The sequence below is a fragment of the Carassius carassius genome, chromosome 8, assembly GCF_963082965.1.
Source record: "Carassius carassius chromosome 8, fCarCar2.1, whole genome shotgun sequence".
Lineage (NCBI taxonomy): Eukaryota > Metazoa > Chordata > Actinopteri > Cypriniformes > Cyprinidae > Carassius > Carassius carassius.
This window is the reverse complement of record NC_081762.1, coordinates 36,373,719-36,400,738: the sequence shown is the minus strand read 5'-3', so window position 1 is coordinate 36,400,738 and position 27,020 is coordinate 36,373,719. Positions and strand designations below refer to the sequence as shown.

Genomic DNA, 27,020 nt, shown 5'->3' with positions numbered 1-27,020 from the left:
CAAAAACAACTGCAGAGCACGTCACGGAGGCAGCCATCCTGTATCGGCGCCACTCTTTCTCATGCCTTCATCTGAAAAGTTGGAGAAAATCTTATATGAATAAAAGAGTCTTTTAAAGAAATCCCTTATTCCGAGGTCACCGTAGCCACCAGATCCAGTCTGTATCCAGATCAATGGGCCGCTTCAGTCACCCGGATCCAGTCAGTATCCAGACAAGATGGTTGATCAACACCTAGAAAGGACCTCTATGGCCCTGAAACACAGCGGAGACCGGGACAACTAGATGAGCCCCAGATACAGATCCCCTGTAAAGACCTTGTCTCAGACGACCACCAGTACAAGACCACAGGAAACAGATGATTCTTCTGCACAGTCTGACTTTTCTGCAGCCTGGAGCTGATTTGGTGGTTTCTTCTGACCAGAGGAGAACTGTCTCCCCGACTGAGCCTGGTTTCTCACCGGGTTTTTTCTCCATTTTTTCACCGATCGAGTTTTGGTTCCTTGCCTCTGTCGCCTCTGGCAGGCATAGCTGGGGACACTTCATTTACAGCGATATCATTGACTTGATTGCAAATTATTGCACAGATACTATTTAAACTGAACTTAGCTAAATGATGACATCACCGATTTCAATGACGAAATGCCTTTAACTGTCATTTTGCTTTATTGACGCACTGTGTTCCTAATTAATGTTGTTCAGTTGCATTGACACAATCCTTTTTGTTTAAAGCGCAATTAAAAAAAAAAAAAAAAAAAAAAGAGTCCAAACAATGATCCCTGCAACGGGTAGTGTTCCAAATGTTATGCGACTTTAGCTAATGATGGGTCAATCCGGAATTGGACGTTGCTAGGGCTGTGTCAGCGTCAGAAAAAGCCATGCATTGTTCAGTTATGTCGGTGCAGTAGCGTCGGTTGGGGGAGAAACGGCAGCATGCGCAGCTCCTCGTTAGTATTGTGGACAGTATCTCCGCCTGTCACGCGGAAGACCGGGGTTTGATTCCCCGACGGGGAGAGCTAGCTCTTTTCGGCTTCCGAATGATCCATCCAAAAGTTTTGGGAGGAGCCACAGGTCACAGAAGGAGTTCTGCTTCGACATCAGCCCGAGCCAAAGGACATGCGTTGGCCGGGAATCGAGCCCGGGTCAACTGCTTGGAAGGCAGCTATGCTCACCACTATACCACCAACGCAGTCAGCAGTCAGCCACTTGCGCCGTCGCTAAGAAGGTTCGAAGTGCACTAGTCGCCGATAGGGCTAGAGGAGCTGATGAGATCTTTGTTTGGACCCGTCACTAAAGAGAGCCTTCCAGAGTTTGCATCCCGTCACGTACAAGAAAGTGCTGCCTTCCCATGCCAGCTAAATAAACATTAAGTGCTGACAGCGCAAACGCAGAGAGTGCAAATACAGACGAAGACCAGTGGCACGCCCTCCTGCAGCGTGTTGGCGGACGGCCAAATTGATTCTGCTCTTGACATTTCGATGTAGCTCTGCTGTGAGCAGAGCACCCAAAAATACAGGTCACTCGCAAAAGTTCCCCTACACGGAAATCTTTAGTAAAAGGCGAAAGATTTATGCGACAATGAAGAGAAATTCGAGCTGTGTCTACGACCACTCCGGCCTGTGCGCTGCCTCTGGTAAACCACTACGCTCGCCAAGGGTCATCAAGGGTGACGACGCCTGCCCACATGTGTTTCGTCAGCCCCCCCCCCCCCCACTCCAAAAGGGAGGAGAAAAACTCACAAAAGTCCCCTCGGTCCACCAATAACCACAAGCCAAATCAAGGCAATCTCTTTCTCATGCCTCCATCTGAAAAGTTGGAGAAAGTCTTATATGAATAAAAGGGTCTTTTAAAGAAATCCCTTATTCCGAGGTCAACGTAGCCACCAGATCCAGTCTGTATCCAGATCAGTGGGCCGCTTCAGTCACCCGGATCCAGTCAGTATCCAGACAAGATGGTTGATCAACACCTAGAAAGGACCTCTATGGCCCTGAAACACAGCGGAGACCGGGACAACTAGATGAGCCCCAGATACAGATCCCCTGTAAACACCTTGTCTCAGACGACCGCCAGGACAAGACCACAGGAAACAGATGATTCTTCTGCACAGTCTGACTTTTCTGCAGCCTGGAGCTGATTTGCCGGATTCTTCTGACCAGAGGAGAACTGTCTCCCCGACTGAGCCTGGTTTCTCACCGGGTTTTTTCTCCATTTTTACACCGATCGAGTTTTGGTTCCTTGCCTCTGTCGCCTCTGGCAGGCATAGCTGGGGACACTTCATGTACAGCGATATCGTTGACTTGATTGCAAATTATTGCACAGATACTATTTAAACTGAACTTAGCTGAATGATGACATCACCGATTTCAATGACGAAATGCCTTTAACTGTCATTTTGCTTTATTGACGCACTGTGTTCCTAATTAATGTTGTTCAGTTGCATTGACACAATCCTTTTTGTTTAAAGCGCAATTTAAAAAAAAAAAAAAAAAAGAGTCCAAACAATGACCCATGCAACGGGTAGTGTTCCAAATGTTATGCGACTAATGATGGGTCAATCCGGAATTTGACGGTGCTAGGGTTGTGTCAGCGTCAGAAAAAGCCATGCATTGTTCAGTTATGTCGGTGCAGTAGCGTCGGTTGGGGGAGAAACGGCAGCAGGCGCAGCTCCTCGTTAGTATAGTGGACAGTATCTCCGCCTGTCACGCGGAAGAGCTAGCTCTTTTCGGCTTCCGAACGATCCATCCAAAAGTTTTGGGAGGAGCCACAGGTCACAGAAGGAGTTCTGCTTCGACATCAGCCCAAGCAAAAGGACATGCGTTGGCCGGGAATCGAACCCGGGTCAACTGCTTGGAAGGCAGCTATGCTCACCACTATACCACCAACGCAGTCAGCAGTCAGCCACTTGCGCAGTCGCTAAGAAGGCACGAAGTGCACGAGTCGCCGATAGGGCTAGAGGAGCTGATGAGATTGTTTGGACCCGTCACTAAAGAGAGCCTTCCAGAGTTTGCATCCCGTCACGTACAAGAAAGTGCTGCCTTCCCATGCCAGCTAAATAAACATTAAGTGCTGACAGCGAAAACGCAGAGAGTGCAAATACAGACGAAGACCAGTGGCACGCCCTCCTGCAGCGTGTTGGCGGACGGCCAAATTGATTCTGCTCTTGACATTTCGATGTAGCTCTGCTGTGAGCAGAGCACCCAAAAATACAGGTCACTCGCAAAAGTTCCCCTACACGGAAATCTTTAGTAAAAGGCGAAAGATTTATGCGACAATGAAGAGAAATTCGAGCTGTGTCTACGACCACTCCGGCCTGTGCGCTGCCTCTGGTAAACCACTACGCTCGCCAAGGGTCATCAAGGGTGACGACGCCTGCCCACATGTGTTTCGTCAGCCCCCCCCCCCCCCCCCCCCCACTCCAAAAGGGAGGAGAAAAACTCACAAAAGTCCCCTCGGTCCACCAATAACCACAAGCCAAATCAAGGCAATCTCTTTCTCATGCCTCCATCTGAAAAGTTGGAGAAAATCTTATATGAATAAAAGGGTCTTTTAAAGAAATCCCTTATTCCGAGGTCACCGTAGCCACCAGATCCAGTCTGTATCCAGATCAGTGGGCCGCTTCAGTCACCCGGATCCAGTCAGTATCCAGACAAGATGATTGATCAACACCTAGAAAGGACCTCTATGGCCCTGAAACACAGCGGTGACCGGGACAACTAGATGAGCCCCAGATACAGATCCCCTGTAAAGACCTTGTCTCAGACGACCACCAGGACAAGACCACAGGAAACAGATGATTCTTCTGCACAGTCTGACTTTTCTGCAGCCTGGAGCTGATTTGCTGGTTTCTTCTGACCAGAGGAGAACTGTCTCCCCGACTGAGCCTGGTTTCTCACCGGGTTTTTTCTCCATTTTTTCACCGATCGAGTTTTGGTTCCTTGCCTCTGTCGCCTCTGGCAGGCATAGCTGGGGACACTTCATGTACAGCGATATCGTTGACTTGATTGCAAATTATTGCACAGATACTATTTAAACTGAACTTAGCTGAATGATGACATCACCGATTTCAATGACGAAATGCCTTTAACTGTCATTTTGCTTTATTGACGCACTGTGTTCCTAATTAATGTTGTTCAGTTGCATTGACACAATCCTTTTTGTTTAAAGCGCAATTTAAAATGAAGAGAAACTCGAGCTGTGTCTACGACCACTCCAGCCTGTGCGCTGCCTCTGGTAAACCACTACGCTCGCCAAGGGTCATCAAGGGTGACGACGCCTGCCCACATGCGTTTCGTCAGCCCCCCCCCCCACTCCAAAAGGGAGCAGTAAAACTCACAAAAGTCCACTCGGTCCACCAATAACCACAAGCCCAATCAAGGCAATCTCTTTCTCATGCCTCCATCTGAAAAGTTGGAGAAAATCTTATATGAATAAAAGAGTCTTTTAAAGAAATCCCTTATTCTGAGGTCACCGTAGCCACCAGATCCAGTCTGTATCCAGATCAGTGGGCCGCTTCAGTCACCCGGATCCAGTCAGTATCCAGACAATTGATTCTGCTCTTGACATTTCGATGTAGCTCTGCTGTGAGCAGAGCACCCAAAAATACAGGTCACTCGCAAAAGTTCCCTCCATGGAAATCTTTAGTAAAAGGCGAAAGATTTATGCAACAATGAAGAGAAACTCGAGCTGTGTCTACGACCACTCCGGCCTGTGTGATGCCTCTGGTAAACCACTACGCTCGCCAAGGGTCATCAAGGGTGACGACGCCTGCCCACATGCGTTTCGTCAGCCCCCCCCCCCCCCCCCACTCCAAAAGGGAGAAGTAAAACTCACAAAAGTCCACTCGGTCCACCAATATCCACAAGCCCAATCAAGGCAATCTCTTTCTCATGCCTCCATCTGAAAAGTTGGAGAAAATCTTATATGAATAAAAGAGTCTTTTAAAGAAATCCCTTATTCCGAGGTCAACGTAGCCACCAGATCCAGTCTGTAACCAGATCAGTGGGCCGCTTCAGTCACCCGGATCCAGTCAGTATCCAGACAAGATGGTTGATCAACACCTAGAAAGGACCTCTATGGCCCTGAAACACAGCGGAGACCGGGACAACTAGATGAGCCCCAGATACAGATCCCCTGTAAAGACCTTGTCTCAGACGACCACCAGGACAAGACCACAGGAAACAGATGATTCTTCTGCACAGTTTGACTTTTCTGCAGCCTGGAGCTGATTTGCTGGTTTCTTCTGACCAGAGGAGAACTGTCTCCCCGACTGAGCCTGGTTTCTCACCGGGTTTTTTCTCCATTTTTTCACCGATCGAGTTTTGGTTCCTTGCCTCTGTCGCCTCTGGCAGGCATAGCTGGGGACACTTCATGTACAGCGATATCGTTGACTTGATTGCAAATTATTGCACAGATACTATTTAAACTGAACATAGCTGAATGATGACATCACCGATTTCAATGACGAAATGCCTTTAACTGTCATTTTGCTTTATGATGCACTGTGTTCCTAATTAATGTTGTTCAGTTGCATTGACACAATCCTTTTTGTTTAAAGCACTATTTAAAAAAAAAAAAAAAAAAAAAAGAGTCCAAACAATGACCCCTGCAACGGGTAGTGTTCCAAATGTTATGCGACTTTAGCTAATGATGGGTCCACCCGGAATTTGACGGTGCTAGGGCTGTGTCAGCGTCAGAAAAGCCATGCATTGTTCAGTTATGTCGGTGCAGTAGCGTCGGTTGGGGGAGAAACGGCAGCATGCGCAGCTCCTCGTTAGTATAGTGGACAGTATCTCCGCCTGTCACGCGGAAGACCGGGGTTCGATTCCCCGACGGGGAGAGCTAGCTCTTTTCGGCTTCCGAATGATCCATCCAAAAGTTTTGGGAGGAGCCACAGGTCACAGAAGGAGTTCTGCTTCGACATCAGCCCGAGCCAAAGGACTTGCATTGGCCGGGAATCGAACCCGGGTCAACTGCTTGGAAGGCAGCTATGCTCACCACTATACCACCAACGCAGTCAGCAGTCAGCCACTTGCGCCGTCGTTAAGAAGGCTCGAAGTGCACGAGTCGCCGATAGGGCTAGAGGAGCTGATGAGATCTTTGTTTGGACCCGTCACTAAAGAGAGCCTTCCAGAGTTTGCATCCCGTCACGTACAAGAAAGTGCTGCCTTCCCATGCCAGCTAAATAAACATTAAGTGCTGACAGCGCAAACGCAGAGAGTGCAAATACAGACGAAGACCAGTGGCACGCCCTCCTGCAGCGTGTTGGCGGACGGCCAAATTGATTCTGCTCTTGACATTTCGATGTAGCTCTGCTGTGAGCAGAGCACCCAAAAAAACAGGTCACTCGCAAAAATTCCCCTCCATGGAAATCTTTAGTAAAAGGCGAAAGATTTATGCGACAATGAAGAGAAACTCGAGCTGTGTCTACGACCACTCCGGCCTGTGCGATGCCTCTGGTAAACCACTACGCTCGCCAAGGGTCATCAAGGGTGACGACGCCTGCCCACATGCGTTTCGTCAGCCCCCCCCCCCCACTCCAAAAGGGAGAAGTAAAACTCACAAAAGTCCACTCGGTCCACCAATAACCACAAGCCCAATCAAGGCAATCTCTTTCTCATGCCTCCATCTGAAAAGTTGGAGAAAATCTTATATGAATAAAAGAGTCTTTTAAAGAAATCCCTTATTCCGAGGTCACCGTAGCCACCAGATCCAGTCTGTATCCAGATCAGTGGGCCGCTTCAGTCACCCGGATCCAGTCAGTATCCAGACAAGATGGTTGATCAACACCTAGAAAGGACCTCTATGGCCCTGAAACACAGCGGAGACCGGGACAACTAGATGAGCCCCAGATACAGATCCCCTGTAAAGACCTTGTCTCAGACGACCACCAGGACAAGACCACAGGAAACAGATGATTCTTCTGCACAGTCTGACTTTTCTGCAGCCTGGAGCTGATTTGCTGGTTTCTTCTGACCAGAGGAGAACTGTCTCCCCGACTGAGCCTGGTTTCTCACCGGGTTTTTTCTCCATTTTTTCACCGATCGAGTTTTGGTACCTTGCCTCTGTCGCCTCTGGCAGGCATAGCTGGGGACACTTCATGTACAGCGATAACGTTGACTTGATTGAAATGCCTTTAACTGTCATTTTGCTTTATTGACGCACTGTGTTCCTAATTAATGTTGTTCAGTTGCATTGACACAATCCTTTTTGTTTAAAGCGCAATTTAAAAAAAAAAAAGAGGCCAAACAATGACCCCTGCAACGGGTAGTGTTCCAAATGTTATGCGACTTTAGCTAATGATGGGTCCATCCGGAATTTGACGGTGCTAGGGCTGTGTCAGCGTCAGAAAAAGCCATGCATTGTTCAGTTATGTCGGTGCAGTAGCGTCGGTTGGGGAAGAAACGGCAGCATGCGCAGCTCCTCGTTAGTATAGTGGACAGTATCTCCGCCTGTCACGCGGAAGACCGTGGTTCGATTCCCCGACGGGGAGAGCTAGCTCTTTTCGGCTTCCGAACGATCCATCCAAAAGTTTTGGGAGGAGCCACAGATCACAGAAGGAGTTCTGCTTCGACATCAGCCCGAGCCAAAGGACATGCGTTGGCCGGGAATCGAACCCAGGTCAACTGCTTGGAAGGCAGCTATGTTTTTTTTTTTTTTTTTTTTTCTATATTCCTTGTACAGAACAACCTCCTGGACAGCAACCAATCTGGCTTCAAAAGTGGCCACTCAACTGAGACTGCTCTGCTCTCGGTTACTGAAGCCCTGCGACTAGCAAGAGCAGCTTCAAAATCCTCGGTACTCATCTTACTGGACCTTTCTGCTGCTTTTGACACTGTTAATCACCAGATTCTCCTGTCCACCCTCAGAAAGATGGGCATCTCTGGAACAGCACTCCTGTGGGTTAAGTCCTACCTCTCTGACAGATCCTTCAGTGTGTCTTGGAGGGGTGATGTTTCAAAGTCACACCACCTTGCTACTGGGGTTCCTCAAGGCTCAGTGCTTGGACCACTTCTCTTCTCCATCTACATGACATCATTAGGATCTGTCATTCAGAAGCATGGCTTTTCTTATCACTGCTACGCTGATGACACCCAACTCTACCTCTCATTCCAACCAGATGACCCGACGGTAGCTGCTCGCATTTCAGCCTGTCTGAGTGACATCTCTAGCTGGATGAATGACCATCACCTTCAGCTTAACCTTACGAAGACAGAACTCCTGGTGATTCCAGCTAACCCATTGCTTCATCACAACTTCTCTATACAGCTGGGCTCATCAACCATTACTCCTTCGAGGACAGCTAGAAACCTAGGAGTTGTGATGGATCATCAGTTAAGCTTCACAGACCACATTGCTACAACTACCCGGTCCTGCAGGTTTGCCTTATACAACATTAGGAAGATTAGACCCTTCCTGTCAGAGCAAGCAACCCAACTTCTTGTCCAAGCTCTTGTTCTCTCCAGACTGGACTATTGTAATGCTCTCCTGGCGGGCCTTCCTGCATGTACTGTCAAGCCTCTGCAATTGATCCAGAATGCAGCAGCGAGGGTTGTCTTCAGTGAGCCAAAGAAAGCTCACGTTACTCCGCTCCTCATCAGGTTACACTGGCTACCAGTAGCTGCTCGCATCAAATTCAAGGTACTGATGCTAGCCTACAAGACGACCACTGGCAGGGCACCAACTTACCTAAACTCATTGGTTAAATCTTATGTGCCCTCAAGAAGTTTGCGCTCTGCAAGTGATCGACGCCTTGTGGTACCATCCCAAAGAAGTTCAAAATCACTCTCAAGGACCTTTTCCTGGACTGTCCCCAGCTGGTGGAATGACCTCCCAATCTCAATTCGTACAGCTGAGTCTTTACTCATTTTCAAGAAACAGCTAAAGACTCATCTTTTTCGCCTGCACTTAACCAACTAACACTAGCACTTTTCCTTTTCTTGTCTTTTAATTAATAAATAAAAAAAAAAAAAAAAAATAAAAAAAAAACCTACCTATGCGTTCTATACTAGACTAACTGAGACTTGTCATGGCACTTGTATACTGTTGTTGTTCTCTTGTTGACCTGACTGCTTCTGTTGTTCTCATTTGTAAGTCGCTTTGGATAAAAGCGTCTGCTAAATGATTAAATGTAAATGTAAATGTAGAAAGGACCTCTATGGCCCTGAAACACAGCGGAGACCGGGACAACTAGATGAGCCCCAGATACAGATCCCCTGTAAAGACCTTGTCTCAGACGACCACCAGGACAAGACCACAGGAAACAGATTATTCTTCTGCACAGTCTGACTTTTCTGCAGCCTGGAGCTGATTTGCTGGTTTCTTCTGACCAGAGGAGAACTGTCTCCCCGACTGAGCCTGGTTTCTCACCGGGTTTTTTCTCCATTTTTTCACCGATCGAGTTTTGGTTCCTTGCCTCTGTCGCCTCTGGCAGGCATAGCTGGGGACACTTCATGTACAGCGATATCGTTGACTTGATTGCAAATTATTGCACAGATACTATTTAAACTGAACTCAGCTGAATGATGACATCACCGATTTCAATGACGAAATGCCTTTAACTGTCATTTTGCTTTATTGACGCACTGTGTTCCTAATTAATGTTGTTCAGTTGCATTGACACAATCCTTTTTGTTTAAAGCGCAATTAAAAAAAAAAAAAAAGAGTCCAAACAATGACCCCTGCAACGGGTAGTGTTCCAAATGTTATGCGACTTTAGCTAATGATGGGTCCATCCGGAATTTGACGGTGCTAGGGCTGTGTCAGCGTCAGAAAAAGCCATGCATTGTTCAGTTATGTCGGTGCAGTAGCGTCGGTTGGGGGAGAAACGGCAGCATGCGCAGCTCCTCGTTAGTATAGTGGACAGTATCTCCGCCTGTCACGCGGAAGACCGGGGTTCGATTCCCCGACGGGGAGAGCTAGCTCTTTTCGGCTTCCGAACGATCCATCCAAAAGTTTTGGGAGGAGCCACAGGTCACAGAAGGAGTTCTGCTTCGACATCAGCCCGAGCCAAAGGACATGCGTTGGCCGGGAATCGAACCCAGGTCAACTGCTTGGAAGGCAGCTATGCTCACCACTATACCACCAACGCAGTCAGCAGTCAGCAGTCAGCCACTTGCGCCGTCGCTAAGAAGGCTCGAAGTGCACGAGTCGCCGATAGGGCTAGAGGAGCTGATGAGATCTTTGTTTGGACCCGTCACTAAAGAGAGCCTTCCAGAGTTTGCATCCCGTCACGTACAAGAAAGTGCTGCCTTCCCATGCCAGCTAAATAAACATTAAGTGTTGACAGCGCAAATGCAGAGAATGCAAATACAGACGAATACCAGTGGCACGCCCTCCTGCAGCGTGTTGGCGGACGGCCAAATTGATTCTGCTCTTGACATTTCGATGTAGCTCTGCTGTGAGCAGAGCACCCAAAAATACAGGTCACTCGCAAAAGTTCCCCTCCACGGAAATCTTTAGTAAAAGGCGAAAGATTTATGCGACAATGAAGAGAAACTCGAGCTGTGTCTACGACCACTCCGGCCTGTGCGCTGCCTCTGGTAAACCACTACGCTCGCCAAGGGTCATCAAGGGTGACGACGCCTGCCCACATGCGTTTCGTCAGCCCCCCCCCCCCCTCCAAAAGGGAGCAGTAAAACTCACAAAAGTCCACTCGGTCCACCAATAACCACAAGCCCAATCAAGGCAATCTCTTTCTCATGCCTCCATCTGAAAAGTTGGAGAAAATCTTATATGAATAAAAGAGTCTTTTAAAGAAATCCCTTATTCCGAGGTCACCGTAGCCACCAGATCCAGTCTGTATCCAGATCAGTGGGCCGCTTCAGTCACCCGGATCCAGTCAGTATCCAGACAAGATGGTTGATCAACACCTAGAAAGGACCTCTATGGCCCTGAAACACAGCGGAGACCGGGACAACTAGATGAGCCCCAGATACAGATCCCCTGTAAAGACCTTGTCTCAGACGACCACCAGGACAAGACCACAGGAAACAGATGATTCTTCTGCACAATCTGACTTTTCTGCAGCCTGGAGCTGATTTGCTGGTTTCTTCTGACCAGAGGAGAACTGTCTCCCCGACTGAGCCTGGTTTCTCACCGGGTTTTTTCTCCATTTTTTCACCGATCGAGTTTTGGTTCCTTGCCTCTGTCGCCTCTGGCAGGCATAGCTGGGGACACTTCATGTACAGCGATATCGTTGACTTGATTGCAAATTATTGCACAGATACTATTTAAACTGAACTTAGCTGAATGATGACATCACCGATTTCAATGACGAAATGCCTTTAACTGTCATTTTGCTTTATTGACGCACTGTGTTCCTAATTAATGTTGTTCAGTTGCATTGACACAATCCTTTTTGTTTAAAGCGCAATTTAAAAAAAAAAAAGAGTCCAAACAATGACCCCTGCAACGGGTAGTGTTCCAAATGTTATGCGACTTTAGCTAATGATGGGTCCATCCGGAATTTGACGGTGCTAGGGCTGTGTCAGCGTCAGAAAAAGCCATACATTGTTCAGTTATGTCGGTGCAGTAGCGTCGGTTGGGGGAGAAACGGCAGCATGCGCAGCTCCTCGTTAGTATAGTGGACAGTATCTCCGCCTGTCACGCGGAAGACAGGGGTTCGATTCCCCGACGGGGAGAGCTAGCTCTTTTCGGCTTCCGAACGATCCATCCAAAAGTTTTGGGAGGAGCCACAGGTCACAGAAGGAGTTCTGCTTCGACATCAGCCCGAGCCAAAGGACATGCGTTGGCCGGGAATCGAACCCAGGTCAACTGCTTGGAAGGCAGCTATGCTCACCACTATACCACCAACGCAGTCAGCAGTCAGCCACTTGCGCCGTCGCTAAGAAGGCTCGAAGTGCACGAGTCGCCGATAGGGCTAGAGGAGCTGATGAGATCTTTGTTTGGACCCGTCACTAAAGAGAGCCTTCCAGAGTTTGCATCCCGTCACGTACAAGAAAGTGCTGCCTTCCCATGCCAGCTAAATAAACATTAAGTGCTGACAGCGCAAACGCAGAGAGTGCAAATACAGACGAATACCAGTGGCACGCCCTCCTGCAGCGTGTTGGCGGACGGCCAAATTGATTCTGCTCTTGACATTTTGATGTAGCTCTGCTGTGAGCAGAGCACCCAAAAATACAGGTCACTCGCAAAATTTCCCCTCCACGGAAATCTTTAGTAAAAGGCGAAAGATTTATGCGACACTGAAGAGAAACTCGAGCTGTGTCTACGACCACTCCGGCCTGTGCGCTGCCTCTGGTAAACCACTACGCTCGCCAAGGGTCATCAAGGGTGACGACGCCTGCCCACATGCGTTTCGTCAGCCCCCCCCCCCCCACTCCAAAAGGGAGCAGTAAAACTCACAAAAGTCCACTCGGTCCACCAATAACCACAAGCCCAATCAAGGCAATCTCTTTCTCATGCCTCCATCTGAAAAGCTGGAGAAAATCTTATATGAATAAAAGAGTCTTTTAAAGAAATCCCTTATTCCGAGGTCACCGTAGCCACCAGATCCAGTCTGTATCCAGATCAGTGGGCCGCTTCAGTCACCCGGATCCAGTCAGTATCCAGACAAGATGGTTGATCAACACCTAGAAAGGACCTCTATGGCCCTGAAACACAGCGGAGACCGGGACAACTAGATGAGCCCCAGATACAGATCCCCTGTAAAGACCTTGTCTCAGACGACCACCAGGACAAGACCACAGGAAACAGATGATTCTTCTGCACAGTCTGACTTTTCTGCAGCCTGGAGCTGATTTGCTGGTTTCTTCTGACCAGAGGAGAACTATCTCCCCGACTGAGCCTGGTTTCTCACCGGGTTTTTTCACCATTTTTTCACCGATCGAGTTTTGGTTCCTTGCCTCTGTCGCCTCTGGCAGGCATAGCTGGGGACACTTCATGTACAGCGATATCGTTGACTTGATTGCAAATTATTGCACAGATACTATTTAAACTGAACTTAGCTGAATGATGACATCACCGATTTCAATGACGAAATGCCTTTAACTGTCATTTTGCTTTATTGACGCACTGTGTTCCTAATTAATGTTGTTCAGTTGCATTGACACAATCCTTTTTGTTTAAAGCGCAATTTAAAAAAAAAAAGAGTCCAAACAATGACCCCTGCAACGGGTAGTGTTCCAAATGTTATGCGACTTTAGCTAATGATGGGTCCATCCGGAATTTGACGGTGCTAGGGCTGTGTCAGCGTCAGAAAAAGCCATGCATTGTTCAGTTATGTCGGTGCAGTAGCGTCGGTTGGGGGAGAAACGGCAGCATGCGCAGCTCCTCGTTAGTATAGTGGACAGTATCTCCGCCTGTCACGCGGAAGACCGGGGTTCGATTCCCCGACGGGGAGAGCTAGCTCTTTTCGGCTTCCGAACGATCCATCCAAAAGTTTTGGGTGGAGCCACAGGTCACAGAAGGAGTTCTGCTTCGACATCAGCCCGAGCCAAAGGACATGCGTTGGCCGGGAATCGAACCCAGGTCAACTGCTTGGAAGGCAGCTATGCTCACCACTATACCACCAACGCAGTCAGCAGTCAGCCACTTGCGCCGTCGCTAAGAAGGCTCGAAGTGCACGAGTCGCCGATAGGGCTAGAGGAGCTGATGAGATCTTTGTTTGGACCCGTCACTAAAGAGAGCCTTCCAGAGTTTGCATCCCGTCACGTACAAGAAAGTGCTGCCTTCCCATGCCAGCTAAATAAACATTAAGTGCTGACAGCGCAAACGCAGAGAGTGCAAATACAGACGAATACCAGTGGCACGCCCTCCTGCAGCGTGTTGGCGGACGGCCAAATTGATTCTGCTCTTGACATTTTGATGTAGCTCTGCTGTGAGCAGAGCACCCAAAAATACAGGTCACTCGCAAAAGTTCCCCTCCACGGAAATCTTTAGTAAAAGGCGAAAGATTTATGCGACACTGAAGAGAAACTCGAGCTGTGTCTACGACCACTCCGGCCTGTGCGCTGCCTCTGGTAAACCACTACGCTCGCCAAGGGTCATCAAGGGTGACGACGCCTGCCCACATGCGTTTCGTCAGCCCCCCCCCCCACTCCAAAAGGGAGCAGTAAAACTCACAAAAGTCCACTCGGTCCACCAATAACCACAAGCCCAATCAAGGCAATCTCTTTCTCATGCCTCCATCTGAAAAGTTGGAGAAAATCTTATATGAATAAAAGAGTCTTTTAAAGAAATCCCTTATTCCGAGGTCACCGTAGCCACCAGATCCAGTCTGTATCCAGATCAGTGGGCCGCTTCAGTCACCCGGATTCAGTCAGTATCCAGACAAGATGGTTGATCAACACCTAGAAAGGACCTCTATGGCCCTGAAACACAGCGGAGACCGGGACAACTAGATGAGCCCCAGATACAGATCCCCTGTAAAGACCTTGTCTCAGACGACCACCAGGACAAGACCACAGGAAACAGATGATTCTTCTGCACAGTCTGACTTTTCTGCAGCCTGGAGCTGATTTGCTGGTTTCTTCTGACCAGAGGAGAACTGTCTCCCCGACTGAGCCTGGTTTCTCACCGGGTTTTTTCTCCATTTTTTCACCGATCGAGTTTTGGTTCCTTGCCTCTGTCGCCTCTGGCAGGCATAGCTGGGGACACTTCATGTACAGCGATATCGTTGACTTGATTGCAAATTATTGCACAGATACTATTTAAACTGAACTTAGCTGAATGATGACATCACCGATTTCAATGACGAAATGCCTTTAACTGTCATTTTGCTTTATTGACGCACTGTGTTCCTAATTAATGTTGTTCAGTTGCATTGACACAATCCTTTTTGTTTAAAGCGCAATTTAAAAAAAAAAAGAGTCCAAACAATGACCCCTGCAACGGGTAGTGTTCCAAATGTTATGCGACTTTAGCTAATGATGGGTCCATCCGGAATTTGACGGTGCTAGGGCTGTGTCAGCGTCAGAAAAAGCCATGCATTGTTCAGTTATGTCGGTGCAGTAGCGTCGGTTGGGGGAGAAACGGCAGCATGCGCAGCTCCTCGTTAGTATAGTGGACAGTATCTCCGCCTGTCACGCGGAAGACCGGGGTTCGATTCCCCGACGGGGAGAGCTAGCTCTTTTCGGCTTCCGAATGATCCATCAAAAAGTTTTGGGAGGAGCCACAGGTCACAGAAGGAGTTCTGCTTCGACATCAGCCCGAGCCAAAGGACATGCGTTGGCCGGGAATCGAACCCGGGTCAACTGCTTGGAAGGCAGCTATGCTCACCACTATACCACCAACGCAGTCAGCAGTCAGCCACTTGCGCCGTCGCTAAGAAGGCTCGAAGTGCACGAGTCGCCGATAGGGCTAGAGGAGCTGATTAGATCTTTGTTTGGACCCGTCACTAAAGAGAGCCTTCCAGAGTTTGCATCCCTTCACGTACAAGAAAGTGCTGCCTTCCCATGCCAGCTAAATAAAAATTAAGTGCTGACAGCGCAAACGCAGAGAGTGCAAATACAGACGAAGACCAGTGGCACGCCCTCCTGCAGCGTGTTGGCGGACGGCCAAATTGATTCTGCTCTTGACATTTCGATGTAGCTCTGCTGTGAGCAGAGCACCCAAAAATACAGGTCACTCGCAAAAGTTCCCCTCCACGGAAATCTTTAGTAAAAGGCGAAAGATTTATGCGACAATGAAGAGAAACTCGAGCTGTGTCTACGACCACTCCGGCCTGTGCACTGCCTATGGTAAACCACTACGCTCGCCAAGGGTCATCAAGGGTGACGACGCCTGCCCACATGCGTTTCGTCAGCCCCCCCCCCCCCCCCCCACTCCAAAAGGGAGGAGTAAAACTCACAAAAGTCCACTCGGTCCACCAATAACCACAAGCCCAATCAAGGCAATCTCTTTCTCATGCCTCCATCTGAAAAGTTGGAGAAAATCTTATATGAATAAAAGAGTCTTTTAAAGAAATCCCTTATTCCGAGGTCACCGTAGCCACCAGATCCAGTCTGTATCCAGATCAGTGGGCCGCTTCAGTCACCCGGATCCAGTCAGTATCCAGACAAGATGGTTGATCAACACCTAGAAAGGACCTCTATGGCCCTGAAACACAGCGGAGACCGGGACAACTAGATGAGCCCCAGATACAGATCCCCTGTAAAGACCTTGTCTCAGACGACCACCAGGACAAGACCACAGGAAACAGATGATTCTTCTGCACAGTCTGACTTTTCTGCAGCCTGGAGCTGATTTGCTGGTTTCTTCTGACCAGAGGAGAACTGTCTCCCCGACTGAGCCTGGTTTCTCACCGGGTTTTTTCTCCATTTTTTCACCGATCGAGTTTTGGTTCCTTGCCTCTGTCGCCTCTGGCAGGCATAGCTGGGGACACTTCATGTACAGCGATATCGTTGACTTGATTGCAAATTATTGCACAGATACTATTTAAACTGAACTTAGCTGAATGATGACATCACCGATTTCAATGACGAAATGCCTTTAACTGTCATTTTGCTTTATTGACGCACTGTGTTCCTAATTAATGTTGTTCAGTTGCATTGACACAATCCTTTTTGTTTAAAGCGCAATTTAAAAACAAAAATAAAAAAAAAAAGAGTCCAAACAATGACCCCTGCAACGGGTAGTGTTCCAAATGTTATGCGACTTTAGCTAATGATGGGTCCATCCGGAATTTGACGGTGCTAGGGCTGTGTCAGCGTCAGAAAAAGCCATGCATTGTTCGGTTATGTCGGTGCAGTAGCGTCGGTTGGGGGAGAAACAGCAGCATGCGCAGCTCCTCGTTAGTATAGTGGACAGTATCTCCGCCTGTCATGCGGAAGACCGGGGTTCGATTCCCCGACGGGGAGAGCTAGCTCTTTTCGGCTTCCGAATGATCCATCCAAAAGTTTTGGGAGGAGCCACAGGTCACAGAAGGAGTTCTGCTTCGACATCAGCCCGAGCCAAAGGACATGCGTTGGCCGGGAATCGAACCGGGTCAACTGCTTGGAAGGCAGCTATGCTCACCACTATACCACCAACGCAGTCAGCAGTCAGCCACTTGCGCCGTCGCTAAGAAGGCTCGAAGTGCACGAGTCGCCGATAGGGCTAGAGGAGCTGATGAGATCTTTGTTTGGACCCGTCACTAAAGAGAGCCTTCCAGAGTTTGCATCCCATCACGTACAAGAAAGTGCTGCCTTCCCATGCCAGCTAAATAAACATTAAGTGCTGACAGCGCAAACGCAGAGAGTGCAAATACAGACGAAGACCAGTGGCACGCCCTCCTGCAGCGTGTTGGCGGACGGCCAAATTGATTCTACTCTTGACATTTCGATGTAGCTCTGCTGTGAGCAGAGCACCCAAAAATACAGGTCACTCGCAAAAGTTCCCCTCCACGGAAATCTTTAGTAAAAGGCGAAAGATTTATGCAACAATGAAGAGAAACTCGAGCTGTGTCTACGACCACTCCGGCCTGTGTGCTGCCTCTGGTAAACCACTACGCTCGCCAAGGGTCATCAAGGGTGACGACGCCTGCCCACTTGCATTTCGTCAGCCCCCCCCCCCACTCCAAAAGGGAGGAGAAAAACTCACAAAAGTCCCCTCGGTCCACCAATAACCACAAGCCAAATCAAGGCAATCTCTTCAGAATCAGAATCAGAATCAGAATGAGCTTTATTGCCAGGTATGTTCACACATACGAGGAATTTGTTTTCGTGACAGAGCTCCGCAGTGCAACATTACAGCGACAGAACAAAAAACACAATAAGGAATAAAAAATACAAAAAAATACAAATAGGTGGGTAAGGATTGACAATATAAAAATTGACAATGTATGGCAGGTATATTAAAAAGAGCATTTATGTATGTACATGTATATTATGTGGAAAAATTGTAACTGTACGCTAAGTATGTGTCTTTGGATAAATAAGTGTATGTGTATATAAATATAAATATAAGTAGTATAGTGTGTTCCATGTATGTACATGTATATTATGTGCAAAAGATTTACGTGTACGCTAAGTATGTGTGTTGGATAAAAAGTGTAGTGTATATAAATATAAATAGTGTAGTGTGTCCCACAGTTATTATCAGCTGTTCATAAGATGGATTGCCTGAGGGAAGAAACTGTTCCTGTGTCTGGTTGTTCTGGTGCTCAGTGCTCTGTAGCGTCGACCAGATGGCAACAGTTCAAAGAGGGAGTGTGCTGGATGTGAGGGGTCCAGAGTGATTTTAACAGCCCTTTTGCTCACTCTGGATAAGTACAGTTCTTGAATAGATGGGAGGGTTGTACCGATAATTCGCTCAGCAGTCCGGACTACCCTCTGTAGTCTTCTGAGGTCAGATTTAGACGCTGAGCTGAACCAGACAGTTACTGAAGTGCAGAGGATGGATTCGATGATGGTGGAGTAGAACTGTTTCAGCAGATCCTGTGGCAGGTTAAACTTCCTCAGCTGGCGAAGGAAGTACAACCTCTGCTGGGCCTTTTTCACAATGGAGTCAATGTGAATGTCCCACTTCAGGTCCTGAGAGATAGTGGTGCCCAGGAACCTGAATGACTCCACTGCAGTCACAGTGCTGTTCATGATGGTGAGTGGGGGGAGTGCAGGGGGGTTTCTCCTGAAGTCCACGATCATCTCCACTGTTTTGAGTGTGTTAAGCTCCAGGTTGTTGAGACTGCACCAGACAGCCAGCTCTTTAACCTCCTGTCTGTAAGCAGACTCGTCACCGTCCTGAATGAGGCCGATGAGTGTGGTGTCATCTGCAAACTTCAGGAGCTTGACAGAGGGGTCCTTAGATGTGCAGTCATTAGTGTACAGGGAGAAGAGCAGTGGGGAGAGAACACAGCCCTGGGGAGCTCCGGTGCTGATTGTACGGGTGCTGGATGTGTATTTTCCCAGCCTCACTAGCTGCTGCCTGTCTGTCAGGAAGCTGTTGATCCACTGACAGACGGAGGTGGGCACGGAGAGCTGAGTTAGTTTGGGCAGGAGGAGGTTTGGGATGATCGTGTTGAAGGCAGAGCTGAAGTCCACAAACAGGATCCTCACATAGGTCCCCGGTCTGTCTAGGTGTTGCAGAACATAATGCAGTCCGATGTTTACTGCATCGTCCACAGACCTGTTTGCTCTGTAGGCAAACTGAAGAGGATCCAGCAAGGGTCCAGTGATGTCCTTCAGGTGGGCCAGCACCAGTTTTTCAAATGACTTCATGACTACAGACGTTAGAGCCACAGGCCTGTAGTCATTTAGTCCTGTAATTTTGGATTTCTTTGGGATGGGGATGATGGTGGAGCGTTTGAAGCATGAAGGGACTTCGCACAGCTCCAGCGATCTGTTGAAGATCTTTGTGAAGATGGGGGCCAGCTGGTCAGCACAGGATTTCAGACAGGCTGGTGTAACACAATCTGGGCCTGGTGCTTTTTTCCTTTTCTGCTTCCGGAAGACCTGGCGCACCGCATCCTCGCTGATCTGTATTGCAGGTGTGGGGGAGAGGGGGGATGCAGGAGGTGTGAATGGTGAGAGCGCTTGATTGGAGAGGTGTTCAGGGTGGGTTGCAGGAGTTGTGAGTGGTGTGAACAGTTGTTTGGAGAGGCATTCAGGGTTGGTTGCAGGAGTTGTGAATGGTGAGAGCGGTTGATTGGAGAGGTGATGAGGATGGGTTGCAGGAGCTGTTAATGGTGTGAATGGTTGTGTGGAGAGGCATTCAGGGTTGGTTGCAGGAGCTGTGAATGGTGTGAACGTTTGTTTGGAGAGGCATTCAGGGTTGGTTGCAGGAGTTGTTATTGGTGTGAACGGTTGTGTGGAGAGGTGTTCAGGGCAGGTGATGGGTGTTCTTTCAAACCTGCAGTAAAACTCGTTCAGATCGTCTGCCAGTCGTTGATTTTCCACAGTGCTGGGGGGTGGTGTCTTGTAATTGGTGATCTTCTTTAGGCTTTTCCACACTGATGCGGAGTCGTTCGAAGTGAACTGAGTCCTTATTTTTTCAGAATAATTCCTCTTTGCCACTTTGATCTCCTTTTCCAGTGTGTATTTAGCCTGTTTATACAAGACATTGTCCCCCTTCCTGTAAGCATCTTCTTTGGCCTGACGGAGCTGTCTGAGTTTTGCAGTGAACCACGGTTTGTCATTGTTGTAATTTAGTTGAGTCTTGGTAGGAATACACATATCTTCACAGAAACTGATATATGATGTTACGGTCTCTGTGAGTTCGTCCAGATCGGTGACAGCAGCTTCAAAAACACTCCAATCAGTGAGGTCAAAACAAGATTGTAAATCCTGCTCTGCTTCATTAGTCCATCTTTTTACAGTCCTTAATACAGGTTTAGCTGATTTTAGTTTCTGCCTGTAGGTCGGTATAAGATGAACCAGAAGGTGATCAGAACGTCCCAAAGCTGCTCGTGGAACAGAGTGAAATGCATCCTTTATTGTTGTGTAACAGTGATCCAATATATTACTGTCTCTTGTGGGACAAGTAACATGCTGTCTGTATTTTGGCAGTTCACGGGAGAGATTGGCTTTATTAAAGTCCCCAAGAATGATTAAAACAGAGTCTGGGTGTTGTTGTTCTGTCTCTGTGATCTGCTCAGCGAGTTTCTGTAAAGCTGAGCTCATGTGCGCTTGAGGAGGGATGTAAACACTAACCAGAATGAACGAATGAAACTCCCGCGGCGAATAGAACGGCTTGCAGTTAATGAAGAGCGTTTCGAGATTTGAGCAGCACGTCTTCTTTAACACAGTTACATCTGTACACCACCGTTCATTGATGTAAAACCATGTCCCGCCGCCGCGCGATTTCCCCGTTGATTCTGCGTCGCGATCCGCTCTAAACAGCTGAAAGTCCGGCAGATGGAGCGCGCTGTCCGGTATGGTGTCATTCAGCCAAGTTTCCGTGAAACACAGAGCAGCAGAGTGGGAGAAATCTTTATTTGTCCGAGAGAGCAGAAGCAGTTCGTCCGTTTTGTTGGGTAGAGAGCGGAGATTTGCCAGATGGATGCTAGGCAACGGCGTTCGAAATCCGCGTTTTCTGAGTCTCACGAGCGCTCCCGCTCGCTTTCCCCGCCTGAGCGTCCTCTTGAAGCGTGTGATCAGGGCAGCCGCTCCGCCGACAAGAATGTCCAGCAAAACATCAGAATAGTCGAAAACCGGTGAAATATCGGGAGATGTGTGTTGCCGAATATCCAGCAATTCGTCCCTGGTGAAACTGATTGCAGGAATATAACTAAAGACAGGACAAACTAACAAAAACACAAAAACAACTGCAGAGCACGTCACGGAGGCAGCCATCCTGTATCGGCGCCACTCTTTCTCATGCCTTCATCTGAAAAGTTGGAGAAAATCTTATATGAATAAAAGAGTCTTTTAAAGAAATCCCTTATTCCGAGGTCACCGTAGCCACCAGATCCAGTCTGTATCCAGATCAATGGGCCGCTTCAGTCACCCGGATCCAGTCAGTATCCAGACAAGATGGTTGATCAACACCTAGAAAGGACCTCTATGGCCCTGAAACACAGCGGAGACCGGGACAACTAGATGAGCCCCAGATACAGATCCCCTGTAAAGACCTTGTCTCAGACGACCACCAGTACAAGACCACAGGAAACAGATGATTCTTCTGCACAGTCTGACTTTTCTGCAGCCTGGAGCTGATTTGGTGGTTTCTTCTGACCAGAGGAGAACTGTCTCCCCGACTGAGCCTGGTTTCTCACCGGGTTTTTTCTCCATTTTTTCACCGATCGAGTTTTGGTTCCTTGCCTCTGTCGCCTCTGGCAGGCATAGCTGGGGACACTTCATGTACAGCGATATCATTGACTTGATTGCAAATTATTGCACAGATACTATTTAAACTGAACTTAGCTGAATGATGACATCACCGATTTCAATGACGAAATGCCTTTAACTGTCATTTTGCTTTATTGACGCACTGTGTTCCTAATTAATGTTGTTCAGTTGCATTGACACAATCCTTTTTGTTTAAAGCGCAATTTAAAAAAAAAGTCCAAACAATGACCCCTGCAACGGGTAGTGTTCCAAATGTTATGCGACTTTAGCTAATGATGGGTCCATCCGGAATTTGACGGTGCTAGGGCTGTGTCAGCGTCAGAAAAAGCCATGCATTGTTCAGTTATGTCGGTGCAGTAGCGTCGGTTGGGGGAGAAACGGCAGCATGCGCAGCTCCTCGTTAGTATAGTGGACAGTATCTCCGCCTGTCACGCGGAAGACCGTGGTTCGATTCCCCGACGGGGAGAGCTAGCTCTTTTCGGCTTCCGAACGATCCATCCAAAAGTTTTGGGAGGAGCCACAGATCACAGAAGGAGTTCTGCTTCGACATCAGCCCGAGCCAAAAGACATGCGTTGGCCGGGAATCGAACCCAGGTCAACTGCTTGAAAGGCAGCTATGCTCACCACTATACCACCAACGCAGTCACCAGTCAGCCACTTGCGCCGTCGTTAAGAAGGCTCGAAGTGCACGAGTCGGCGATAGGGCTAGAGGAGCTGATGAGATCTTTGTTTGGACCCGTCACTAAAGAGAGCCTTCCAGAGTTTGCATCCCGTCACGTACAAGAAAGTGCTGCCTTCCCATGCCAGCTAAATAAACATTAAGTGCTGACAGCGCAAACGCAGAGAGTGCAAATACAGACGAAGGCCAGTGGCACGCCCTCCTGCAGCGTGTTGGCGGACGGCCAAATTGATTCTGCTCTTGACATTTCGATGTAGCTCTGCTGTGAGCAGAGCACCCAAAAATACAGGTCATTCGCAAAAGTTCCCCTCCATGGAAATCTTTAGTAAAAGGCGAAAGATTAATGCGACAATGAAGAGAAACTCGAGCTGTGTCTACGACCACTCCGGCCTGTGCGATGCCTCTGGTAAACCACTACGCTCGCCAAGGGTCATCAAGGGTGACGACGCCTGCCCACATGCGTTTCGTCAGCCCCCCCCCCCCCCCCCCCCCCACACTCCAAAAGGTAGAAGTAAAACTCACAAAAGTCCACTCGGTCCACCAATAACCACAAGCCCAATCAAGGCAATCTCTTTCTCATGCCTCCATCTGAAAAGTTGGAGAAAATCTTATATGAATAAAAGAGTCTTTTAAAGAAATCCCTTATTCCGAGGTCAACGTAGCCACCAGATCCAGTCTGTATCCAGATCAGTGGGCCGCTTCAGTCACCCGGATCCAGTCAGTATCCAGACAAGATGGTTGATCAACACCTAGAAAGGACCTCTATGGCCCTGAAACACAGCGGAGATCGGGACAACTAGATGAGCCCCAGATACAGATTCCCTGTAAAGACCTTGTCTCAGACGACCACCAGGACAAGACCACAGGAAACAGATGATTCTTCTGCACAGTCTGACTTTCCTGCAGCCTGGAGCTGATTTGCTGGTTTCTTCTGACCAGAGGAGAACTGTCTCCCCGACTGAGCCTGGTTTCTCACCGGGTTTTTTCTCCATTTTTACACCGATCGAGTTTTGGTTCCTTGCCTCTGTCGCCTCTGGCAGGCATAGCTGGGGACACTTCATGTACAGCGATATCGTTGACTTGATTGCAAATTATTGCACAGATACTATTTAAACTGAACTTAGCTGAATGATGACATCACCGATTTCAATGACGAAATGCCTTTAACTGTCATTTTGCTTTATTGACGCACTGTGTTCCTAATTAATGTTGTTCAGTTGCATTGACACAATCCTTTTTGTTTAAAGCACTATTTAAAAAAAAAAAAAAAAAAGAGTCCAAACAATGACCCCTGCAACGGGTAGTGTTCCAAATGTTATGCGACTTTAGCTAATGATGGGTCAATCCGGAATTTGACGGTGCTAGGGCTGTGTCAGCGTCAGAAAAAGCCATGCATTGTTCAGTTATGTCGGTGCAGTAGCGTCGGTTGGGGGAGAAATGGCAGCATGCGCAGCTCCTCGTTAGTATAGTGGACAGTATCGCCGCCTGTTACGCGGAAGACCGGGGTTCGATTCCCCGACGGGGAGAGCTAGCTCTTTTCGGCTTCCGAATGATCCATCCAAAAGTTTTGGGAGGAGCCACAGGTCACAGAAGGAGTTCTGCTTCGACATCAGCCCGAGCCAAAGGACTTGCATTGGCCGGGAATCGAACCCGGGTCAACTGCTTGGAAGGCAGCTATGCTCACCACTGTACCACCAACGCAGTCAGCAGTCAGTCACTTGCGCCGTCGTTAAGAAGGCTCGAAGTGCACGAGTCGCCGATAGGGCTAGAGGAGCTGATGAGATCTTTGTTTGGACCCGTCACTAAAGAGAGCCTTCCAGAGTTTGCATCCCGTCACGTACAAGAAAGTGCTGCCTTCCCATGCCAGCTAAATAAACATTAAGTGCTGACAGCGCAAACGCAGAGAGTGCAAATACAGACGAAGACCAGTGGCACGCCCTCCTGCAGCGTGTTGGCGGACGGCCAAATTGATTCTGCTCTTGACATTTCGATGTAGCTCTGCTGTGAGCAGAGCACCCCAAAAAACAGGTCACTCGCAAAAGTTCCCCTCCATGGAAATCTTTAGTAAAAGGCAAAAGATATATGCGACAATGAAGAGAAACTCGAGCTGTGTCTACGGCCACTCCGGCCTGTGCGATGCCTCTGGTAAACCACTACGCTCGCCAAGGGTCATCAAGGGTGACGACGCCTGCCCACATGCGTTTCGTCAGCCCCCCCCCCACTCCAAAAGGGAGAAGTAAAACTCACAAAAGTCCACTCGGTCCACCAATAACCACAAGCCCAATCAAGGCAATCTCTTTCTCCTGCCTCCATCTGAAAAGTTGGAGAAAATCTTATATGAATAAAAGAGTCTTTTAAAGAAATCCCTTATTCCGAGGTCACCGTAGCCACCAGATCCAGTCTGTATCCAGATCAGTGGGCCGCTTCAGTCACCCGGATCCAGTCAGTATCCAGACAAGATGGTTGATCAACACCTAGAAAGGACCTCTATGGCCCTGAAACACAGCGGAGACCGGGACAACTAGATGAGCCCCAGATACAGATCCCCTGTAAAGACCTTGTCTCAGACGACCACCAGGACAAGACCACAGGAAACAGATGATTCTTCTGCACAGTCTGACTTTTCTGCAGCCTGGAGCTGATTTGCTGGTTTCTTCTGACCAGAGGAGAACTGTCTCACCGACTGAGCCTGGTTTCTCACCGGGTTTTTTCTCCATTTTTTCACCGATCAAGTTTTGGTTCCTTGCCTCTGTCGCCTCTGGCAGGCATAGCTGGGGACACTTCATGTACAGTGATAACGTTGAGTTGATTGCAAATTATTGCACAGATACTATTTAAACTGAACTTAGCTGAATGATGACATCACCGATTTCAATTATGAAATGCCTTTAACTGTCATTTTGCTTTATTGACGCACTGTGTTCCTACTTAATGTTGTTCAGTTGCATTGACACAATCCTTTTTGTTTAAAGCGCAATTTAAAAAAAAAAGAGTCCAAATAATGACCCCTGCAACGGGTAGTGTTCCAAATGTTATGCGACTTTAGCTAATGATGGGTCCATCCGGAATTTGACGGTGCTAGGGCTGTGTCAGCGTCAGAAAAAGCCATGCATTGTTCAGTTATGTCGGTGCAGTAGCGTCGGTTGGGGGAGAAACGGCAGCATGCGCAGCTCCTCGTTAGTATAGTGGACAGTATCTCCGCCTGTCACGCGGAAGACCGTGGTTCGATTCCCCGACGGGGAGAGCTAGCTCTTTTCGGCTTCCGAACGATCCATCCAAAAGTTTTGGGAGGAGCCACAGATCACAGAAGGAGTTCTGCTTCGACATCAGCCCGAGCCAAAAGACATGCGTTGGCCGGGAATCGAACCCAGGTCAACTGCTTGAAAGGCAGCTATGCTCACCACTATACCACCAACGCAGTCACCAGTCAGCCACTTGCGCCGTCGTTAAGAAGGCTCGAAGTGCACGAGTCGGCGATAGGGCTAGAGGAGCTGATGAGATCTTTGTTTGGACCCGTCACTAAAGAGAGCCTTCCAGAGTTTGCATCCCGTCACGTACAAGAAAGTGCTGCCTTCCCATGCCAGCTAAATAAACATTAAGTGCTGACAGCGCAAACGCAGAGAGTGCAAATACAGACGAAGACCAGTGGCACGCCCTCCTGCAGCGTGTTGGCGGACGGCCAAATTGATTCTGCTCTTGACATTTCGATGTAGCTCTGCTGTGAGCAGAGCACCCAAAAATACAGGTCTTTCGCAAAAGTTCCCCTCCATGGAAATCTTTAGTAAAAGGCGAAAGATTTATGCGACAATGAAGAGAAACTCGAGCTGTGTCTACGACCACTCCGGCCTGTGCGATGCCTCTGGTAAACCACTACGCTCGCCAAGGGTCATCAAGGGTGACGACGCCTGCCCACATGCGTTTCGTCAGCCCCCCCCCCCACTCCAAAAGGGAGAAGTAAAACTCACAAAAGTCCACTCGGTCCACCAATAACCACAAGCCCAATCAAGGCAATCTCTTTCTCATGCCTCCATCTGAAAAGTTGGAGAAAATCTTATATGAATAAAAGAGTCTTTTAAAGAAATCCCTTATTCCGAGGTCACCGTAGCCACCAGATCCAGTCTGTATCCAGATCAGTGGGCCGCTTCAGTCACCCGGATCCAGTCAGTATCCAGACAAGATGGTTGATCAACACCTAGAAAGGACCTCTATGGCCCTGAAACACAGCGGAGACCGGGACAACTAGATGAGCCCCAGATACAGATCCCCTGTAAAGACCTTGTCTCAGACGACCACCAGGACAAGACCACAGGAAACAGATGATTCTTCTGCACAGTCTGACTTTTCTGCAGCCTGGAGCTGATTTGCTGGTTTCTTCTGACCAGAGGAGAACTGTCTCCCCGACTGAGCCTGGTTTCTCACCGGGTTTTTTCTCCATTTTTTCACCGATCGAGTTTTGGTTCCTTGCCTCTGTCGCCTCTGGCAGGCATAGCTGGGGACACTTCATGTACAGCGATAACGTTGACTTGATTGCAAATTAATTCACAGATACTATTTAAACTGAACTTAGCTGAATGATGACATCACCGATTTCAATGACGAAATGCCTTTAACTGTCATTTTG

The 27,020-nt window shown here is 48.4% G+C and overlaps 1 long non-coding RNA gene and 26 other non-coding genes across 27 annotated transcripts in view; 6 read left to right on the top strand and 21 right to left on the bottom strand.

Moving 5' to 3' along the window:
• LOC132144824 (uncharacterized) overlaps positions 1-27,020 on the top strand; it is a 61,234-nt gene that overhangs the window by 24,238 nt on the left and 9,976 nt on the right. The window contains exon 2 of the long non-coding RNA XR_009434417.1: positions 4,932-4,984. This is a non-coding gene — a long non-coding RNA (uncharacterized LOC132144824). The remainder of the gene's footprint in view (positions 1-4,931; positions 4,985-27,020) is intronic.
• Positions 1,481-1,595, bottom strand: LOC132145992 (U5 spliceosomal RNA). The gene has a single exon (XR_009434748.1). It is a non-coding gene; the product is annotated as a U5 spliceosomal RNA (small nuclear RNA).
• Positions 2,812-2,883, bottom strand: trnag-ucc (transfer RNA glycine (anticodon UCC)). The gene has a single exon. It is a non-coding gene; the product is annotated as a tRNA-Gly (tRNA).
• Positions 3,174-3,288, bottom strand: LOC132145991 (U5 spliceosomal RNA). Its single transcript, XR_009434747.1, has one exon. It is a non-coding gene; the product is annotated as a U5 spliceosomal RNA (small nuclear RNA).
• On the bottom strand, positions 4,570-4,683 carry LOC132146095 (U5 spliceosomal RNA). Its single transcript, XR_009434843.1, has one exon. It is a non-coding gene; the product is annotated as a U5 spliceosomal RNA (small nuclear RNA).
• trnad-guc (transfer RNA aspartic acid (anticodon GUC)) lies at positions 5,763-5,834 on the top strand. Its single transcript has one exon. It is a non-coding gene; the product is annotated as a tRNA-Asp (tRNA).
• trnag-ucc (transfer RNA glycine (anticodon UCC)) lies at positions 5,938-6,009 on the bottom strand. The gene has a single exon. It is a non-coding gene; the product is annotated as a tRNA-Gly (tRNA).
• On the bottom strand, positions 6,303-6,417 carry LOC132146058 (U5 spliceosomal RNA). Its single transcript, XR_009434808.1, has one exon. It is a non-coding gene; the product is annotated as a U5 spliceosomal RNA (small nuclear RNA).
• trnad-guc (transfer RNA aspartic acid (anticodon GUC)) lies at positions 9,839-9,910 on the top strand. Its single transcript has one exon. It is a non-coding gene; the product is annotated as a tRNA-Asp (tRNA).
• trnag-ucc (transfer RNA glycine (anticodon UCC)) lies at positions 10,014-10,085 on the bottom strand. Its single transcript has one exon. It is a non-coding gene; the product is annotated as a tRNA-Gly (tRNA).
• On the bottom strand, positions 10,386-10,500 carry LOC132145845 (U5 spliceosomal RNA). The gene has a single exon (XR_009434608.1). It is a non-coding gene; the product is annotated as a U5 spliceosomal RNA (small nuclear RNA).
• On the bottom strand, positions 11,741-11,812 carry trnag-ucc (transfer RNA glycine (anticodon UCC)). Its single transcript has one exon. It is a non-coding gene; the product is annotated as a tRNA-Gly (tRNA).
• Positions 12,106-12,220, bottom strand: LOC132145762 (U5 spliceosomal RNA). The gene has a single exon (XR_009434529.1). It is a non-coding gene; the product is annotated as a U5 spliceosomal RNA (small nuclear RNA).
• On the top strand, positions 13,287-13,358 carry trnad-guc (transfer RNA aspartic acid (anticodon GUC)). The gene has a single exon. It is a non-coding gene; the product is annotated as a tRNA-Asp (tRNA).
• On the bottom strand, positions 13,462-13,533 carry trnag-ucc (transfer RNA glycine (anticodon UCC)). Its single transcript has one exon. It is a non-coding gene; the product is annotated as a tRNA-Gly (tRNA).
• On the bottom strand, positions 13,827-13,941 carry LOC132145761 (U5 spliceosomal RNA). The gene has a single exon (XR_009434528.1). It is a non-coding gene; the product is annotated as a U5 spliceosomal RNA (small nuclear RNA).
• trnad-guc (transfer RNA aspartic acid (anticodon GUC)) lies at positions 15,006-15,077 on the top strand. Its single transcript has one exon. It is a non-coding gene; the product is annotated as a tRNA-Asp (tRNA).
• Positions 15,181-15,252, bottom strand: trnag-ucc (transfer RNA glycine (anticodon UCC)). Its single transcript has one exon. It is a non-coding gene; the product is annotated as a tRNA-Gly (tRNA).
• Positions 15,546-15,660, bottom strand: LOC132145844 (U5 spliceosomal RNA). Its single transcript, XR_009434607.1, has one exon. It is a non-coding gene; the product is annotated as a U5 spliceosomal RNA (small nuclear RNA).
• trnad-guc (transfer RNA aspartic acid (anticodon GUC)) lies at positions 16,744-16,815 on the top strand. The gene has a single exon. It is a non-coding gene; the product is annotated as a tRNA-Asp (tRNA).
• Positions 17,283-17,397, bottom strand: LOC132145909 (U5 spliceosomal RNA). The gene has a single exon (XR_009434668.1). It is a non-coding gene; the product is annotated as a U5 spliceosomal RNA (small nuclear RNA).
• Positions 22,290-22,361, bottom strand: trnae-uuc (transfer RNA glutamic acid (anticodon UUC)). Its single transcript has one exon. It is a non-coding gene; the product is annotated as a tRNA-Glu (tRNA).
• LOC132146097 (U5 spliceosomal RNA) lies at positions 22,655-22,768 on the bottom strand. Its single transcript, XR_009434845.1, has one exon. It is a non-coding gene; the product is annotated as a U5 spliceosomal RNA (small nuclear RNA).
• On the bottom strand, positions 24,029-24,100 carry trnag-ucc (transfer RNA glycine (anticodon UCC)). The gene has a single exon. It is a non-coding gene; the product is annotated as a tRNA-Gly (tRNA).
• On the bottom strand, positions 24,394-24,508 carry LOC132146114 (U5 spliceosomal RNA). Its single transcript, XR_009434861.1, has one exon. It is a non-coding gene; the product is annotated as a U5 spliceosomal RNA (small nuclear RNA).
• Positions 25,746-25,817, bottom strand: trnae-uuc (transfer RNA glutamic acid (anticodon UUC)). The gene has a single exon. It is a non-coding gene; the product is annotated as a tRNA-Glu (tRNA).
• Positions 26,111-26,224, bottom strand: LOC132146052 (U5 spliceosomal RNA). The gene has a single exon (XR_009434802.1). It is a non-coding gene; the product is annotated as a U5 spliceosomal RNA (small nuclear RNA).